This window comes from Rhea americana, unplaced genomic scaffold, assembly GCF_003343005.1.
Source record: "Rhea americana isolate MKP2758 unplaced genomic scaffold, rheAme1 scaffold_196, whole genome shotgun sequence".
In the NCBI taxonomy this organism is placed as follows: Eukaryota; Metazoa; Chordata; class Aves; order Rheiformes; family Rheidae; genus Rhea; species Rhea americana.
In genome coordinates this window covers 1,240,514-1,257,768 of record NW_028186105.1, presented here as the reverse complement: position 1 = coordinate 1,257,768, position 17,255 = coordinate 1,240,514, and the positions used below count along the sequence as shown (strand labels likewise).

General features: G+C 50.7%; 1 protein-coding gene across 3 annotated transcripts in view; it reads left to right on the top strand.

The window, feature by feature from the left end:
* Positions 1-319: 319 nt before the first annotated feature.
* The window catches only part of ATOSB (atos homolog B), a 34,586-nt gene continuing 17,650 nt past the window's right edge, over positions 320-17,255 (top strand). For 2 of the 3 annotated variants that reach the window (XM_085303047.1, XM_085303043.1), the window contains exons 1-3: positions 320-473; positions 5,355-5,528; positions 8,776-8,876. The gene's annotated coding sequence lies outside the window, so the exon portion shown is untranslated. The remainder of the gene's footprint in view (positions 474-5,354; positions 5,529-8,775; positions 8,877-17,255) is intronic. The other variant, XM_085303045.1, reaches the window with a different exon arrangement.

Genomic DNA, 17,255 nt, shown 5'->3' with positions numbered 1-17,255 from the left:
AGCTGCAGAGAGTAGAGAATAAGAAAGCCAAGACTGTAAAAAGTCCTTTATTTCCTACTTAATTTGGTGAATGTGGACAGTGGCAGTGACCATAGCAACTCTCTCCAGATCCACCTGGAGTCACTCAGGAAATTGGGGTGGCAAAGTGGAAGAAGTGGGGGGACTGTAACCAGAGGGATGGACTTAGCACTTGTCAAAGATGCTGTGGGATCTGAAGGTTGTGGGGTCCTCAGTATCTCTGTGCTGTACATGCCACAAGCCTGTCAACTTTGAGATGTGAGCAATTGCTGACTGTCTGGTGTTCAGAGGGTCATCTTAYGTGGGCAGGTTATTCCACAGCTGCATTTAACGTTTATCTCTGCACTGTGCATTTGTCTTTCCAGGCAACAGCTGGCACAGCTGGAACAAGCAATCCGCAGACCACAGTGTGTGTGTGCCAACAGCTGAAAGGTGCCTTTCCAACCTGCACCAAGGTTAGAACCAGTCCAGTCATTACATGTTTCCCTTCCTTTACCAGGGCTGTGCAATGGTCACTGGGAACATCATCCTTTCTTCTTCCCTCTCCTCAGTATTTGGGGTCAGCTCTGTGGGGCTGGTGTCACCCCAGCCAGGTGTTTGCAGAGCCTAGGCTTCCTGAAAGCTCCTGCTTCTCACCTAGCTGGCAGTGTGCCTAAGGGAGGCTGGATGTCTGTGACTTGTCCTGTTAAGATTGTTGAACACTGCATGCAGTCAAGAAGCTCAAAGGCAGTTAYATTTTAAGCCYTTGGGACCTTGTTGTCTGTGCTGCYTGCTGAACCCATCCTTTCATGTACTGGCACATTGAACAGGAGTGTTTCCCAGCTGCTGGTCTCTGCTGCTCACTATCATTCACCTGAAAAAAACAGAGCTAAAACTTTGCTTAAAGTTCATGACAGGCATGATCCTGTGTTTCCATCAGAACAAGGCAGGATTTTGCCAGGATTTTGTAGTCGTAGAAAGGAGACCAGGCCCTTGGCCATGGTGAATGAGGCTCAGAGTGATGGTGAAGCATTTCAGGAGGACCAGTAGCCTTTCTATTGCCACTGTCAAGGAACCTAAAGGTCAGGCTCTCACTAATCAGAGGTGAGCTGAATGGAGCAGGTTGTGAGGACTGTGGACTCCCTGCYCTGCCCCTGTATCTGGATGCTTGTGTACCTGCCTGCAGTAGGGTGCAGTAGTGCCCACCCAGCCTGCACAACATGCTGTCACTGGGAAGAGAGCTTTCAGCAGTACTTCACCTCTGGAAAACTGAATTGAGTCTTTCTCTTACTTCAGAGCTCAGGTGCAGTTCAGCCAGGAGAGGCTGTATAGGGGAGCTGCTGTCTAGGGCACATGACTGGGCTGGGTGTTCAGAGAGCAAGACCAGCAAATGGCAAGAATTCCTTGCTTTTTCCCTGTGGCTCTTCCTCTGAGGTGTCTGCCAAGGAAGTTGGGGCCATTCTTTGCTGGGCCATTCCCTCTCCTGTGGCTTTTTTTTTTGCCTGGAAATAGCTGCTAGCCCAGGTCTTACTACTGGCTGAAGTTTGGTGTGGAGATTAGAATGATCTGAGTTGTGCCCAGTGTAAGGGATACATCAATATACCTGCCAAAATGAGGGGCGGGCTTCCCCCTTCAGGGCACTTGCTGTTTGTGGGCTCATGCTCAGTTCAGAAAGCCTCAAGCAGCCCAAGGGCTTTCTTCTGCCTCGGGCAAAGATCTTGGGTGTAGTATTGGGACATGGCATAAATTGCTTTTCAGACCATTTGGCTGTGAGGAGGTGAGGTTCATGCTTGCTCACAGACTTGGTGGGTGAACCCTCCCCTCTATGTGCACACTTCTTGTGTACTCAGGGAACTTGTGTTTTGACCATAGCTGCCTCCTCTCCCCAAGACCCTTGCATGTTGCTGTCTTTCCCAGCCAGCGCAGGTGTGGCTGTACACTGCCACATCGCTCTGCCTCCTGCTCTCCCTACCACTTCCAGAGACTTTTTCAGTTGAAGTTTGGGCCTCATCCCTTCCTTTCTCTTCTGTTTCCCAAAGAATAAAGCCTGATGCTGAAGTGATGCCCACAGCAAGCAAGGCAGGGATAGATTCACCTGGGAAGTTAAAAGGAGAGAAGAAAGAAGTTCTTCACCCATGTCAGCTCTGCCCTCTGCAACACAGACTCCCAATCACAATGCAGTAGCACAGAGCAGCCCCTTTATCCAGCTGAGATGTGGCAGTCACTACTAYCTGCTCCATGCTAGGATTCCAGCTCTCTCTGAGCAATGGAAAGGAGATGTATTAAGCGGTAAGACCAGAGGGAGGATTGGGCCTCTGTTCTGCTGGAGTTGCTCGCAGGTCCCAGCCCACCAAGCTCATAATACCCTCTCAGGATTCCTCTTTATTTTGACAAGTGGCATCTTAACATAAAGCTCACCACGTTGGATTCACTTTTATTCCCTAGCAGACCAAATAGCTTGATACCTCCAGGGACAGCAACTCTCCCACACATGTGTAATGCAGCTGCTTCTTCCACTGCCTGGCCATGGCATGAAACTTTTTTCTCTCTGCTATAACCCAGATGGTAGCAATAAGCTTATACTTGAGCTGAATTAACCTTGCTAGTTCAGTTTAATGCAGCTGGCAGTAATCTGGAAGCTAGTGCATTTTGCAGACCCTTGGATAGATTTTTGGTACCTTTGCAGGCATGGGGTATTGTGCCCTTGCTTGCAAGCTCCATAGACCTGGTGAAGAGGGGGTTATAACCTCAACCAAAAGTTGTCAACGTGACACTGTTTGGTCTGCTGTTAACRTGTTCTGGCTACCATTGTCCCTTGGCCTTACTTGCTGGTCTAGTGCTAGATCATATTTCCACAGGAAACCCCAAAGAAGTGCTGCCCCCCCTTCAGTGATGGGGCCCTGTGGGTATTGGCACTGGAGTTATGTGAGGAATCCCCTCTTTGCCTTGCCATCTCTGTTAGGAGTAGGCTGGGCATTCAAAGATCTTGTTCTTGGGAGCGTTGTGAGAACTGAACAAGGATTCAGCTGTCCCTACTCCCAAGAATGGAGTAGAGGATCATCTGCTGGGGCTAATTTTAGGCCTCTGAGCATTGCCTGTGTCCCTCTGAACTCCTATTTGTGTGCAATCCTGCTGGCTCCCTGCTAAGAGCTATATGAGTCCTTTATCCTAGCATGTAGAGGTTTTGCAGGGCCATAGTGTCCCAGGGATTGGGAAGAATTTGGATTCCTCAGTTACTTAGGGAAAGGATTTTGCTTAAACATCTCATCAGATGTATATGTGACCCCCCTTTCTAGCCCTAGAGCCAGCAACCTCTTTTCCCTTTGGACCTTYCTTTTGTGGATGCCCACGAGCTGCACAGTTTCCTTACCTTTGCTTGCTAAAAAATGCAGCATCCCTCCTGTTGTAGCAGTTCATTCCTGTTGTCTTGAATGGGTKCATCCACCACAGAATGCAGTCTTCCTCAAAGCCTTTGGGTGTGGAAATACCCCAAGACCCACTACTAGGAGAGGTGAGAACACTCTGGCCTTCTCAGTGCAGCTGGATGGCAGTGTGGCATCTGCCGCTCACATTCTCCAACCAAGCATAGCACAGGGTGAGGCCTTCTGGCCTCTCCCTTTTTTATTTACCCAAGACTTTCGGCCCCTCTGAGCATTTTAGTTTCCACCTGCTCATATTATTTTTGTCAGGTGTCCCAGCTGAGCTTTTCTAAGTTTTATGTGGAGGCAACACAGAGCTCTGTAGTTTTAAATGGGCTAAAACCAAAGTTGGGTCAAGACATGGTTAATGGTATCAGAAGGAAGTTGTATGGTCTCTTGGGCCCCATGACTCACCCTGGATCAGGACTGAGGCTTTTCTAGCTTCTGCTGTAATGCTCAAATGATGTAACCATTTGTGGTGGGCCTTCCTGAATCTGGGGAAGGGCAAGATAGGCAGTAGCAGTGAGGAGGGAAGCTGAGCTTTTCAGAGGTGTGGGGTTTTTTTTGGTTTGTTTGTTTGTTTGTTTTAACCCATTCTAATAAGTCATTGAGTTAATTCATCAAGAGATGTTGGCAGGTATCACACCTGAATGTGGTTTAGCAGGGTCTTTTGTCTTTCCCTTGCATCATGTGTGCCTGTAGGAAAGGAGAGAAAGAGAGGAACTCTGCTTTCATGCTGAATTGGATAATTCATAGCAAGAGTTGACAACAGTTTTTAGGACAGGAAGTGAAGCAGGATCTTGTCTCCAGTTCAAACCACAGCAAGGTTAACTGCAGAAGAACAGACCTGCCTAAAGTGGAAGYGGGCTGGAATTGGAGACCAGAGACTTACTGTTTTAAGGGATGTCTGCTAGGCTGCAACCAGAAGAGTCTTAGATCTCCGTTTCCCTCAAACCTGCTACTGGCAGAACATAGGAAGCAGTATGTGGAGCTTTCTGACATCCAGAAAACCCTCCTGTGCTGCTGGTAACAGTATGAGAGGGCTGTCTGGGCTGGGCAGGGGGCTGCATGTCACCTCTTGGGGTAAGCAGTGTGGAAACACTTGGCTTGACAGATGGTAATGCTGACATTGCGGGGGGGGGGGATATCAGCTAGGGGGGCCTCTGTGCACCCTGGTCTGGCTGCCCGGTGCTCCCAAATCACACTCTGGGAGCAGGCAAGGTCGGGTGTGATGCACCCAGGCCCAGAGCAGGCGCCATGCCCCTGAAGGTCATAGGGATGATGGCTTATGGGCCTCCACCTCTGCCACACTGTGTTCCTCAGGGTGGTGCAGAGCTTYTGGGGAGCCTGGGGAGGTTTTGGGGTACGCGGAGCAGGTGGCATACGGGGTGCGCCACGTTGGGGCGGTGAGGAGGGGACAGCGAGGCTGGGGGGAGCCGAGACAAAGGAGGGAGGCAGGGGGACATGCTTGGGGGATTGCTATGGCAACCCGCCRCTGGCAGCAGCGCCGCGCTTTCCCCAGCCTGTGCTGCCGTGGACGAGCAGCCAGGGCCAACGCGTGGCCTGATGTGGCCGCAGCCCTCGACGTATCCCGGGTGCCCGGGATCCCGTCCTGCCGTTAGGAGCTCCTTCCTGGCAAGCCCGTCCCAGTCGTGCCCTGAGCTCCATGCCGCTGGGCTCCTTGTGTGCTAACCTCACCTCCAGGCCCCTCCAGAGCTATTCTCCCCAGGCTCCTGGCAGCAGGCTCGGCGTGGGGGCTGCGGGTGTTTTGTCCAGTTTCCTCCTCTTCTGCTGGGGGCCGGGCGGGCAGCTCCGGTCTGTGGGCCTGCTCTGTCTGAAGCCTGGAGCAGACCCGGCCTGAAAGAGGCCGCTCTCCTAAGCCCTCTCACTGAATTACAAGGAATAACTTGTCATGTTGCCGCCCTTGCTCATCCTCAGGTAATCGGTGTCAGTGGATCCAGCCATCTCTGCATCTCCCAAGGATGCCTGGCCCTGTACCGTGCTGTCCATCCCATGCAGCCTGTTTGCCTTGCTYCAGGGTGTCTGTAGGCTGATGGAAAGCAGACGCTCTAATTAGCTGTGTGATATGACCCTGAGACTCGCCCAGAGCAGGTAAAGGAAGAGTTAAATATTTCTGAAGCTGCCTCTGGGAATACCCCTTCCCAGAGCCTGGTAGGGGGCCTCGTCCCTGTTAAAGCCGGGAGCCCACTCGCTGCACAGAGGGGGTAAGTCAGGAAGCCAAGCTCTAGCCTGGCTACAGTGCAAGCGAGCGTGACTGGGACCTGACCTGTCGTCTTTAAAGTGCCTCAAGCCTTGAATGTGAGCCGAGGGGAAGGGACTGGCTGGAAGCAAGCAGAACTCACTCATCTTAACATGCACCAGCGTGGGAGCTGTAAACCTTTCTCACTACACCTCTCAAAGGCCACCACTCGCGGTGAAGTACAATGCCCTGCCCCGGGTCTGTCCCCAGCCCTGAACAGTAAAGGAGCCTACTTCATTTTTTGAGGATGCTCTGAACTATCAGATGTGCAGGGCTGTTGTGGGGTGATACACGATGTTATGGTGCCTGGGGTCAGAATTCAGCTGGGACTAGGATGTTCGGGCAGAACTGGAGGGGAAAGGATGGATGTCTGTGGGCTGCTTGAGTGGCCCTGTATTCACAATGTCATGATCCTTTGCCTAAGCTTTGCGCTCTCCTTCCACCTGTGAATCAGAATACAAAGCCTCAGAAATGCCTATAAAAACTGTTTCGCTCTTTGCAGTTTGCCATAGTATCCACATCAGATTTAGGATGATTTTAAGATCTGCCCAACTCTGTCCTGTGCTACAGTCCCAACTGTCTTAAAGCTCTCAAATGAGTTAGACATGTTTGTCAAATGTCCCCTGGACTCCAGATCCTGTTGTTCCCAAGGGAGAACAAACAGGGAGATAGAAACTGGAACATGGAGCCTCAGTGAAAGCTGCTCATGACAGGTAGCTGTGCCCTTGCTCCCTCAGCCCTCCAAGAACTTGCCTGTCCTTTACRAAGGGGAACAGTTTGCTCACTCTGAACTGGCAGCTGAATCTCCCTTCCTGTGGGGGAAGCGGAGACACTGATATCTGACATTGAGGGCAATTTCAAATTGACAGTTCAAGAACTGTTCTTCATGAATTTGACCTTCGGTGCTTGATACTAGAACTGGCGTTATAAAACGTTATGAGCACAGTAATGGCAGAGTGTGACCTAAATTCATTGAGCCAAATAGTAGTTCCCTCTGACCCCATTTCCGTAGCTTGCTGGTTTTGATCCTTCCTCCAGTCTGAGGCCCCAAGGTGTACTGTGAAATATCATAGAGTGGAGCAGAGGCCAGTGGATAAGACTCTAAAGTATTTGTCTGCTGGGGTGCCGATTGCTGGCCTCTAGGACGGAAGGGGTGGAGGGGTGCATTTATACAGCACCTAGCATGCCAAGATCCGTGTCTAAGACTGGAAATTCTGAGCACTGTGACCTGGCGAGTTATAATTGTGTCATCTTTTGAGTGCGGCTCCCTCTTTTTCTGTTTTGCCTGCTCACACTATACATTTTTAAGCTCAGCACAAAGGAACAGAAAAGCCCAAAGGCAGTGGGGTCACATTCTCAGCTACTGATTTGGGGAGGAGTTAGACATGCAGTGCTGGAATAAGCATTTAGGGAGAGGCAGCCAAGAGAGATTTCCTTCTAGCTGAGCTGTTCGGTTGAAGTTCGGAAAGTACTGTGTGGTTACGTGCTGCGTTTTGCTGTTGCCATCTCCTAGGCTGGTCTGGAACATGCGTGCCTGTGAATAGTCAGAAGGGGACACCATGTTGAACAGTGTCACTCTGAAAAATTGACTAATGTCCTTCTGGATATCAGCAGCAACCTTAATGCAGCCACTGTTGAAACAATGCTGGGGACTTCAGTAGAGAACAGATGTGTCCTTGAGCCCAGAAGGAAACTTTGGCTTGGTAGGTGTTTCTGCTTGCACTCCCTAAATTGTGAGCAGATAGTTGAGCCCAGCGGTGCTATGCAGCTATTGCTGTCTGGTAGATGCATAAAGAATAGTTCACAAGAGCAAACTCTTTGCTCAGCTCAGACTTCGGGAACGTGTATCTGGGCTGTCTGCACTGGGGTTTTCTTACTGCCAATCAGCAATGCTGTAGCTATGCAGAGAAGGAATAGCATAGACAGGTTAGCACAATCACTTGCATCCTTTCAATGTCAGTGTTTCCATCACTGGTGAGATTGGTATAGCTGGGCCAGTCTTGTGGTCCTCTCTGCTGTAGCTGCCAGCAAAAGAAAGCAGTTGTGGCATTCAGTAGTAGGTCTGAGGTTTTTTTCCAATTAATCTTCTAGGAGTGTGCAACAGCCAAAAATACTAACAGTTTTGGAGGAAGCAGCATATTTTCAGCTTTTTGTCTTGGGCTGGCCTGCCTACATCTCCCCTAGACTCACCATCTAAAGGGATTGGCCCTGATCTGTCCTGGCCATGTAATAAGTCTTCATAGAGAGAACATATGAACTTGTGACATCAGGCTGCCATCTTGAAAGTGTTTTTCGTACTGCTGTTCCTGTTTCTGATAGCTGAAGGGCTGTTTCATGGCTTCTATTTGTTGAGGAAACAATCTTCAGATTTGGAATAGCTTTCCTCYTTCTCCTCTGCAGCTCTCTTTCTGATAGTTCAGTAGGAATGATTTATTATAGATTACAGCTCTCTTTAACTGTGTTTTTCTAAAATATCATACTGCTAAAGTAACTGAAAAAATCCCAGTGATGTTTTTAGAAGGAAGGCTGATATCAGAGGCCTATCTTGCAGCAGAAGCTTGAAGCAAGGAATAAAAGTGTACTAGGAAGTGCCTGTACTCATCTGCTGGTTGCTTTTGGATAGGAGAAGGCATTTTGCCCTTGAAAGCTTCCCTACAACACAGCTCCAAACACTGGCTTCCTGATGGACGTGTACCAGTACAAGCAGCGGTGAGAATGCTGCCCTCCAGAGCTTGAGAAAGCTGCAACAGAAATGATGATCTGAAGAGAAAAGTCAAATTCTCTCTTAAAATGAACCTCTAAGACGAGTTGTTTGTTTGTTTGTTTGTTTTAAGCAGCTAAGAGAAAATATATGACTTCCTGTACAAGTCTTTGCAAGGAAAGAGCATGGAATTACCTTTTGAGTGAACCTGTCTGGAACTTGATATGTCTCAGATGTGTGTTAAGAGAGACATGAAAAGGTTGTGCTATAAATTGATAAGGGATAATGAATTTAATCTAATAGGTTGTGTCTTGGGAAATAGAGATGGGGGGAGGGGGAAATAATGTGGTACTTTGGATGGTAATAACGGGAAATACCACTTGAATTCGCTTTCCCAGGGGAAACCAAAGGGGTCTGTTCTTCAAGGAGTCCCCAAGAAAATGGAACCAGGCAACTGAGAGTGACCTGAAGCTGAAGAGAGATGCCAGGAAATTCGTAGGTGAGTAGTGCACAATAGCTGTGCATCATTCTGCAGCATGAGCTTTACTTTTCCATTCAGTGGTCCTGCTGAACCAGACAACAACCTTGGGCTCTTAACCTTATTGACATGACATAATGCAGTAGAGAAACAGTAACTTTAATAACATTAGTGAAATGTCTGAACTGGAGCCTACATGAACAAGCCTTCGTCATCAGCCTCTCTATCAAGGAGGTAGATGCAGTGTAGAGGCAGTGACTCGCTACTGCACCAAACCTAGACATCTTAAAGGATGCTGGCCTCCCTGATGTGGRTGCTAGAGCTAGCTGTGCTCAGCTAGAGCTGAGGAGCAGAGGCTGCACTTAGGATCTGGCTCCAGGAAGTCTGAACAGGTCTTATCTGATGGGCCAAGCCTCAAAGAGCTTTTGGAGGTGTGTGGTAATAACACGGAGCTGAGCTGAGGTCAGTATGTAGAAACTTGTCCTGAGCTCCTGAAGCTGGACCAGAGGATCCATACAAGGGGAAGAAAAAGAAAAAGACAAGTTCATGGATAGCTTTAAGATGAGAGTGAAAACTGAGACTGGATCCTGAGATGCATGAGTGTTCTGAGCGTAAGCCTGGGAGCCAGGAGGCAACGAACCAGGATGAACTATGGCTTTGGTTACTGAACTATGCTTAGTTCAGGCTTTTTCTGCCCATGGGTTTTCAGGTGAGTAATAGGATTTCTCTATATCCTGTTCCTTGACATGAAAATGGTTAAGCTGTGCCATTCCTGACCCTGCTGTTGGAGCTGTTAGTGAATCTGTCAAGTGCTGTGGCAAATGTAGTGGAGAATCTCCCTCCTGCAATGCAGAATTGTTTCGCTGGCCAGGGCAGGCTGAGAGAGGACACACAGGCACATCAGGACATTCTGGTAATGCTAATCAGGAGATAACAACAGATGGCCATATTGGTAATGGCAAAGAAAGTGGGAGCCTGGGCCTGGAGGAGGAAGAGGACTGACAATGAGATGGAGGAAACAGTCCTGGTGGGAAGGATCCTGGTGTGGAACTTCTTGGAGAAAAGGAGAAAGAAAGAAACTTTGCTTGCTGGGGGGAGTATGCCTTTCACTCCCTGGGAAAGAGCAGTGGGGCTGTCTCATCTGAGTGGACTGGCAGAGGGGCAGACAAGTATTTTGTAAGAGCTATTGAAGTGTGGGGTGAGGAGGTGCTTGCAGCTGCTCCCACATGAATCTGTGCATTGCCAATGCAGTCAGCAGTTGGGCCTCTCTGGCCTGCTCCGAGCAGGCGTGGGCTACAGTAAGCGAAGAATAAAAGGCAATGCCTCAAGGGAAGCAATCTCCAAAATGCAGAAGAGGAGACAGTCCTGGATGCCTGCAGGCATGTTTTGCTTTGACAGAAGGGGGAAGTTGGCTTTTAAATGACCTGCCAGGCCGAAGCTGGATTTTGCATATGTAGTTAAGCAGGAAAGCCCAAGTCTGGCTACTTTCCTAGCTATTCTGCTTAGTGTTGTCTGCTCGGGCTGCTACGTGAGGCACAGCAGCAGAGGGGCCAGCAAAAGGAGGAGGAAGGGATGGATGGCTGAAACCTGTGTTTCCCTTCCCACAGCAAGGTGGAAAGAGGGCATGGTGAGTTTCCGTCCTGAGTCTCAGATGGCATGAGCCAGCCAGCCAGCACACCCAGGTTGCGCAGAGAAGCTGCAGGATGTGCTTAGTCAACATGAGCATCCCTCCACAGGGTGGGGTTACTCAGGACTGCCAAGACATGGGGTCTTGCAGGAAGGGTAAGCGCCAGCTGTGAACCACACGGTGTGCTTTCCAATTTTAGCAACTTGAATTTGTGTTACTGACCAGAAGAGGCAGTTTAAAGGGTTAGCAGACGCTTGGCCATTCAGCTCCATCCCTTGCTACAGACATGTGCTCCCCAGTCTAAACCTTTATTTAAAGAAATTTCACATCTGGTCATTATATTGGAACAGATAACCTTGGATGTGATTTTTTTGGAACAAAGGGCTGATGCTTCACTGTGCTCTGACCAGGAGAGGAGAAGAGCTCCCAGGAACACTTCATGAGTCCTGAGGGCCAGGACCAGCTATTCCATCTCCCCAGGTCCCTGGCAAAGAGGAGAGGCTGAGAGGGGCAAATATGCTGTTCCAGCCTCTGTCCTTTTGATGGCAACTCTAAACAGCTTGCATGTAAGTTAGTGGCATTGAGGCCTCTCTACTTTTTCAGGCCCTGAGCAGGAAGAAATGTAGGGAGGAGAGAGCTGCTGTGAGAAGGGCGACCCAGCAAGGGGTTCCTGGAAGCAGAGACTTCCTTTGTTCACCTTGGTAGATTGGTCTTTCGCAAGCTAGTGATCTGTGCGTCAGCCTTTACCCAGGAAATACTTCAGCAGAAGCATCAGCTTCACTCACTTCTTGCAGCTTAGTAAGCTGCCACCATCCACATTTGGAAAGCCTGAGCTTCTCCTCCTGTAGTTGCCCCAGCTTCTCTTCCCATCCTGCCCTTTGACAGCACCTGTGCTATAGAAGCGAGCCTGACATAAAGATGGGTAAATAAACTGGCTTCTGTCTGCTGACAGTTCCCAGCTGGCTAGTCTGCAATATGCTATTTCAAGGCAGGAAGGTGCTGCCTCTGTCCTTTGGAGGCCTGCTCTGCCACTCTTTTTTGCCACTTTAGCTATAGAAGAGGAACACAAGGCATTTGCAAGGGATCCTGCTTGGTGTGGGAGAGACCTCAAAAGCAAGAGTTGCTTAGCTAGCTCCTGTCTATTCTTCCAAGAGCCTGGCTGAAGGTGGTATTAAGGATGGTGTGTTACATCTGTATTTCACAAATGGAGAGCAATTCGTAGGAAATTGTTGTGATCTGGCTCAAATCAGAGCAGTCCCCTAGCTACCCCTAACTGCATGTCATGTGCATCATTGGGTTTGCTCTCAGCTCCCCCTTTTCCCTGGGGCTAGAGCAGAGAGCTGGCCTGGTCTAGAAGCTCATTTAGGTTCTCTGTTGTCTCAGAGACTCCCAGAACTCGCAGGGAAGACCATCTTTTTCAGTACTGACAGACTGATTCAAGTATGTCTATTCTAATTGCTGAGCCTCTCATTGGTGGCTGCTGAGTTTTACTAAGGCATTCATCCAGCTTTGTGGCCTTGGTGACACTGTGACCATAGTGTTGGCTCTGCCTTTGACCTTGCTGATGACATGCAGCGAGCAGTGCAAATCTCTCACCCTGACTCCCTAAAAGGGACGCTGGGGACTGAAGTATCCTGATGAAAGAAGGGGTGGTGTGTGGGGGAAGTCACTGGCTCCCCATGTGACCCCGGGGAAGTCTCCTGTTCTCTGTATTTTGGTTACCTTTGCCCTGAAAAGGGAGAAAAGCTCTGTGAGTGTATGGCAAGGATCAGGAAGCACTGGATACTACACCTCTGTGTCATACACACAAAAATCCAGGGAAATTCATTAGCTGAACCAGCAGTTTTGGTGCATAGTTCTGAACTTTGGCAGGAAATCATCCTTTTCCCTATTAAATACGTGACCTCTCAGCCTGAGACATTGTTCCTCCCTCCGTAGCCAAAGTATGGGTTTAGTCTGGCCTTATTTTCCCAGATGCCAGGGCCTTCTGACCCGGCTGGGGCTCTGTGACCCTAYTGGAGACCTAATGCTTGGCTGTCTTGTCCTTTTGAGGCACTAGCACTGCTTGTCCTAAGTAACCTGCATGTGGCTATAGACAAAGTGCTGCAGCTGGCCAAGTGCTCCTGGGTGGACATGACCAGAGCCCCTCATCAGTGTGACTCTGATTTGCAGGATGTGGAGCAGAAAGGGTAAGAGAAGAGTCTATGTCTGATCCCTATATTTTTTTCCCTATAATCAATGGGAAATGGATCCTTCAGCCATGAGGCTGCTGTAAGCAGAAGCACRGATCCACACACCAGGCGGGTTGCACAGACCGGCATCTTCTGCACACGGCTGCTCTCTCGCACGTTCCTTGAYGCAGATGGATGTGCTCGGGTACACAGAGCCTCTCAGCAGCTGGGAGGCTTGTGCTGTAGCTCTCACTGGGCTTCAGCGCGGTGAGCAGCTGTGATGTGCAACGTTCCTTTTGTAGCCTCTGTCTCCTCTGGTCCCCTCTAAGAAAGAGGCTGCATTTAGAAGAGCCTTTGGAAGGGAATGATGCTAGCAAGAATGTGAAGGGAGAGGATTTGGGGCAAAGCTTGTTTCATTTGAGCTACTGGCCCTGGTGTTAAGGAACTCACTAGTCTGAGAAGCAGTTTGCAGAGACAGCATCTTCATGCGTATAGCTTGTACTCTCTGGACTCAGGAACTGGCCAAGCCTGCAGGCCTGGGAAGGACTGTGGCGCTAGTTGATGCGAAGTGACCAAAGCCGTGCATTAGAAGAAAGCTCTTTCTGGCTCCCATGATGCTGGAAAGCACAGTCTTCCTCTGCCCRAGCTCTGTGCCTGTCCCTTGGTCCCTCTGCCATCTGTAGGGCTGCCCACCCTGTTGCTTAGCAGAGTYGGGTAATGAGCTGAGCCAAGTGGCTCCCTTCCTCACCTTCCCTTTCCAGGAAGGTTTTGGGCTTGCAGCTCTGTCCTTGGTAGTCGCCTGGAGAACCAAACTGAGAGAAGGCATGGCCTGGGGTGGCCTGGGAGGGCATATATTGGCTGTKCCTGAAGGAAGGTTAGTCGTCAGGCAGCCAGCATAGTGGTCTGTGCTGAGGCAGCGCTGGGTAACCCTCCCAGAGCCAGAGGTGGGGGGACAGGCTGCCAAAGGCCTGATAAAGTGARCGAGTTTGCCTGGAAGGCAGCCTGGAAGCCTGGAGGAAACCCTCCCCCAGCCTCGCTCCTTATCTCAGCAGTGCTTACACATGGCAGCGCTCCCACTCCCGGGTTGCCTTGCTGCCCCCGTCTCCCCGATGTGGACTTGAGCCAGTGGCGTCATCTCCGCCGCTGCAGGCTGCGGGAGATGAGGCGTTTGGTGCAGCCTGGCCAGTTTTGCTGCCTGATTTGCTGCCTTGCAGAGTTTGTGGCATTGCCCTGATGACTGTGGCAGGGTTGCACATGCGGGGCTGTGGCATRAGTGGGTGAGTCAGGCAGGAGGAGGGGGTGAATCACAGGGGAATGAGTCAGCAGGAAGCCAAAGGCAAGWGCTCTCCCAGGGCTGGGCTTTAAGGGAGCTTAGGGGCCTGGCAGCCCAGCCTTGGTCCTCCAGGCAATGGGATGAAGGTGCCAGAGGAGAGCTGGGAAAGCCTCAGGGCTTGGCAAATGAAGGCAGYGCCTGTGGCTGCCGCAGAGGCAGCGCGGCCTAGCAGCAGAGCAGAGCAAACGGGCCAAGATCCCTGGGATCTGGCTCAGCCGCCTGCTGCATGTGGCCTGGGCAAGTGCCAAACCTGTGATCCCCGTCTCCTGTTGCCTTCAGTTGTCTGCCATCCTGTTGGGGCCTGAGGAATCCATGGTGTTGAGGCTTTCCTGGGAGAGACTGAATGCAAGCACTGTGAGAGAGAACTGCAGCGTCCAGGTGTCCCAGCCTCTGGTATGTAGGGTGAATCCTTGGCCCCGACAGGCTGTGGGATGTCCAGCCAGCCCTGGGCAAACTRAGCAGGTCTCTGTACTGGTCGGATCCTGTCCACTAGCCTTCCCCTGCACTCAGAGAACAGGAGGAGGATGGAAAAATTAATGATCCTTTCTAGGACAGAGAAGGATGAACGGATAGTTTTGTATTGAGTGATCATGGTATGTAGGAAGAGCTGGGATGGGATGATGCACTGCAGGCCTGGGTGCACAGGGCGATGTTGCTTCTGAAAGGCCATCTGTGGTCTGGGCTTTGGCTCTACTGCATAACCTGTGGGAGTGTTTGAGGGGGTCGTGGAGGGCTGCTGCCCCCATCCAGGGTCCTGTTCTATGCTATTTTGTCTTCCCTTGCTGGTCACTGATGAGTTTAACTCCTTCAGATGGTGCTGTCCATYGCTCCTGGGGGCAGGTCCCTTACAGGCATGATGGATGTAGGCCCTGTAATGGTGCCACAGCAGTAAAGCCGAAGTCCCGTGTATTTAGGGTCAAACTCCCTGGAGCAGGTGCTTGGGATTCSCAACACAGGGTGATGTGGGCGTATTGCAATGGGAACTGAAATCYGTACCTGATATCTCTAACAAGTAGGGCGGTGATCAAATTCTCAAACCAAAACTGTCCCCACTGTTTTCAGTGTTGTGGCAAGTAATTGTCCCTAAGGTCTATAGGGCTCTGTTGCCCAGGCCAGCTGCAGGTGCCTGCTGTCCTCCCTTACTGTATGCTTGGCTGGGAGGGATGGAGATTAACAGGCTCCAGCTTTCTCCAGAGATACCCTGGAGGTCTGGCCCTGCCCTGGGGCTGAGGCAGGCTGGCATGCTGCAGTGCATTGTGTTTGCAGCCTGTTCAGCCTGTCAGGTGAGAGGAGGAAGGGCTTGCATGTGGTTGTGTGTCTTGTCTGCTTGYGGGAGACACCGTGCTGGGGTAGGACATGGTGGAGTCCCTCTGCCAAGCCTGGCAGAATGGTTTCCCTCCTGCCATGGGTGACTGCTCCCTCTTCCCAGTCAGCTGCTTTGTGTGTCGCAGACTGCGAGTTCAGTTGTTGCAGATTAACCTCTGCCTCTGCTCCAAGTGGACTGGGTGAATTGAGAGTGAGGGTGTCCTGTCCTCTCTTAGAAGCATTTGCCTTGTTGGCATCTCCATCAGGGCCTGACRAAGACAGAGTGGCTGAGAGCTCCGTGACAGTGCTAGCTGAAATGGATAGGGGGAGGTTACAGGAGAGACAGCGCTATYCGTGCTTGGTCTGTCTCCTGTCTGGGCCATACTGGGCTGTGGCTAGTCAGCCTGTCCCTGTTGCACAGACCTTCCCATCCCTTCCTTGAAATGCAAAGCTTCACTCAGGCTTGCAGGGGGCTGTGTCCTCAAGGTAGCACCTCTCCAACAGAGGTGTTTCTGGCACTGAACGTCTGCCCAGATCCAAAGCGCCCAGATCCAAAGCGTGACTAATTGCAGATTAATGCATTTCTTTCCCCTTTCGTCCTTCTCTGCRCAGAATCTGAATGGCTTATAGTGTTAGTGGAGGAGGTTTTGGGCTCCCCAGGATAAGGCAGAGACAAACAAATGAGAGAATTCAGCTGGGGGTTGGGGCAAATGAGGAGGAGACTGAGAGCAGTGGGGCTGTACCACTTAGGGAAGGGAAGGCAAAGGGGTCTCATTGCTGTTGGCAGCTGCCTGATGGGGATCTGGAGAGAAGCTGGTGCAAGGCTCTTCTGGGAAGTGTCCAGGGACAGGATATTACACAATGGCACAAGATGCATCAAGGGAAATTCCTGTCAGATTTTAGGAAAAATATTCCCCATGAGGCAGTCAAATCCCAGGGCAGGCCCAGATAAGGGGGCCAGTCTTCAACTTTGGAGGTTTTCAGCCCTCGATAGGGCCAAGCCCTGAGCAACCTGCTCAAGGTTGGCCTCGGTCAGAACCGGATTGGACCAAGACCCCCACAAGATCCCTTTCTACCTGTGTTATTCCATGGATCTACAGTTCTCAGGACTGACCTGCCTCTAGGTGAGCAGAGAGCTCAGAGGTTTGTTCTGTTTATCCCCTTTGCTGTGTCTGGGCACAGCGTGCACCAGCCCTTCTGTCTGGGTCCATCTCTCATCCGTGTGGTACTAGCAGGGTTGGGGGACAGAGGCACTGCCTGAGCAGGATTGCCTGTCCTCATTGCTCTGCCTCTGCCTGTCTTAGCTGGAGCATCCTTCTCTCCAGAGGACTGTATTTTCCCCTACCTCCATGAATATRAAAAGTTTGGCTCTGACACAGAAGCAGTAAAGCACAGGGCAATAAACCATCCACCCTGCTCTGCTGGCAGTGTGGAGCTGTGATCTGCAGGGGATGTTCATGTTGCCAGGAGGCTAGAGAGGACGCTGGCCCCCAGCCCTCCAAGTGGAAGGGCTCCAGGTTTATCTTCCCTGTGGTGCCTATCTCAGGTCTGGAGATAGTAGTGATYGGAGGAGAAGTCACTGGTAGCCTTTTTAAAGGCTCCAGCTGCCTGACCATCCCAAACAGATAGGGAGCAGATGGAGGCTGAGATGAGCCCAGAGGACTGTCTGGAAAGAATTACGTGCTCCCAGTATTTTCTATTTCTTTGCCAGCCTTTTATTCTCGTGGCTGCTCTTTTCTTGATCCTGTCCTTCTGCAAGGCTGAGGCTGGCAGCCTCATCAGCCTTGTCTTCAGAAACAGCTTCATTCTGCAATTTATTGAATCTCCTAACTTTGACCCTAGTGTCTAATGCTCCAGAAGCCGGTGTTGGGTGTGCAAGTGCTAAAATGGGTTTTAGTGCTTGCCTCRTCTCCTTTGCCAGAGTAACAAATTGGAGCAAATGGGGTTGTGTGTAGCCACAGATC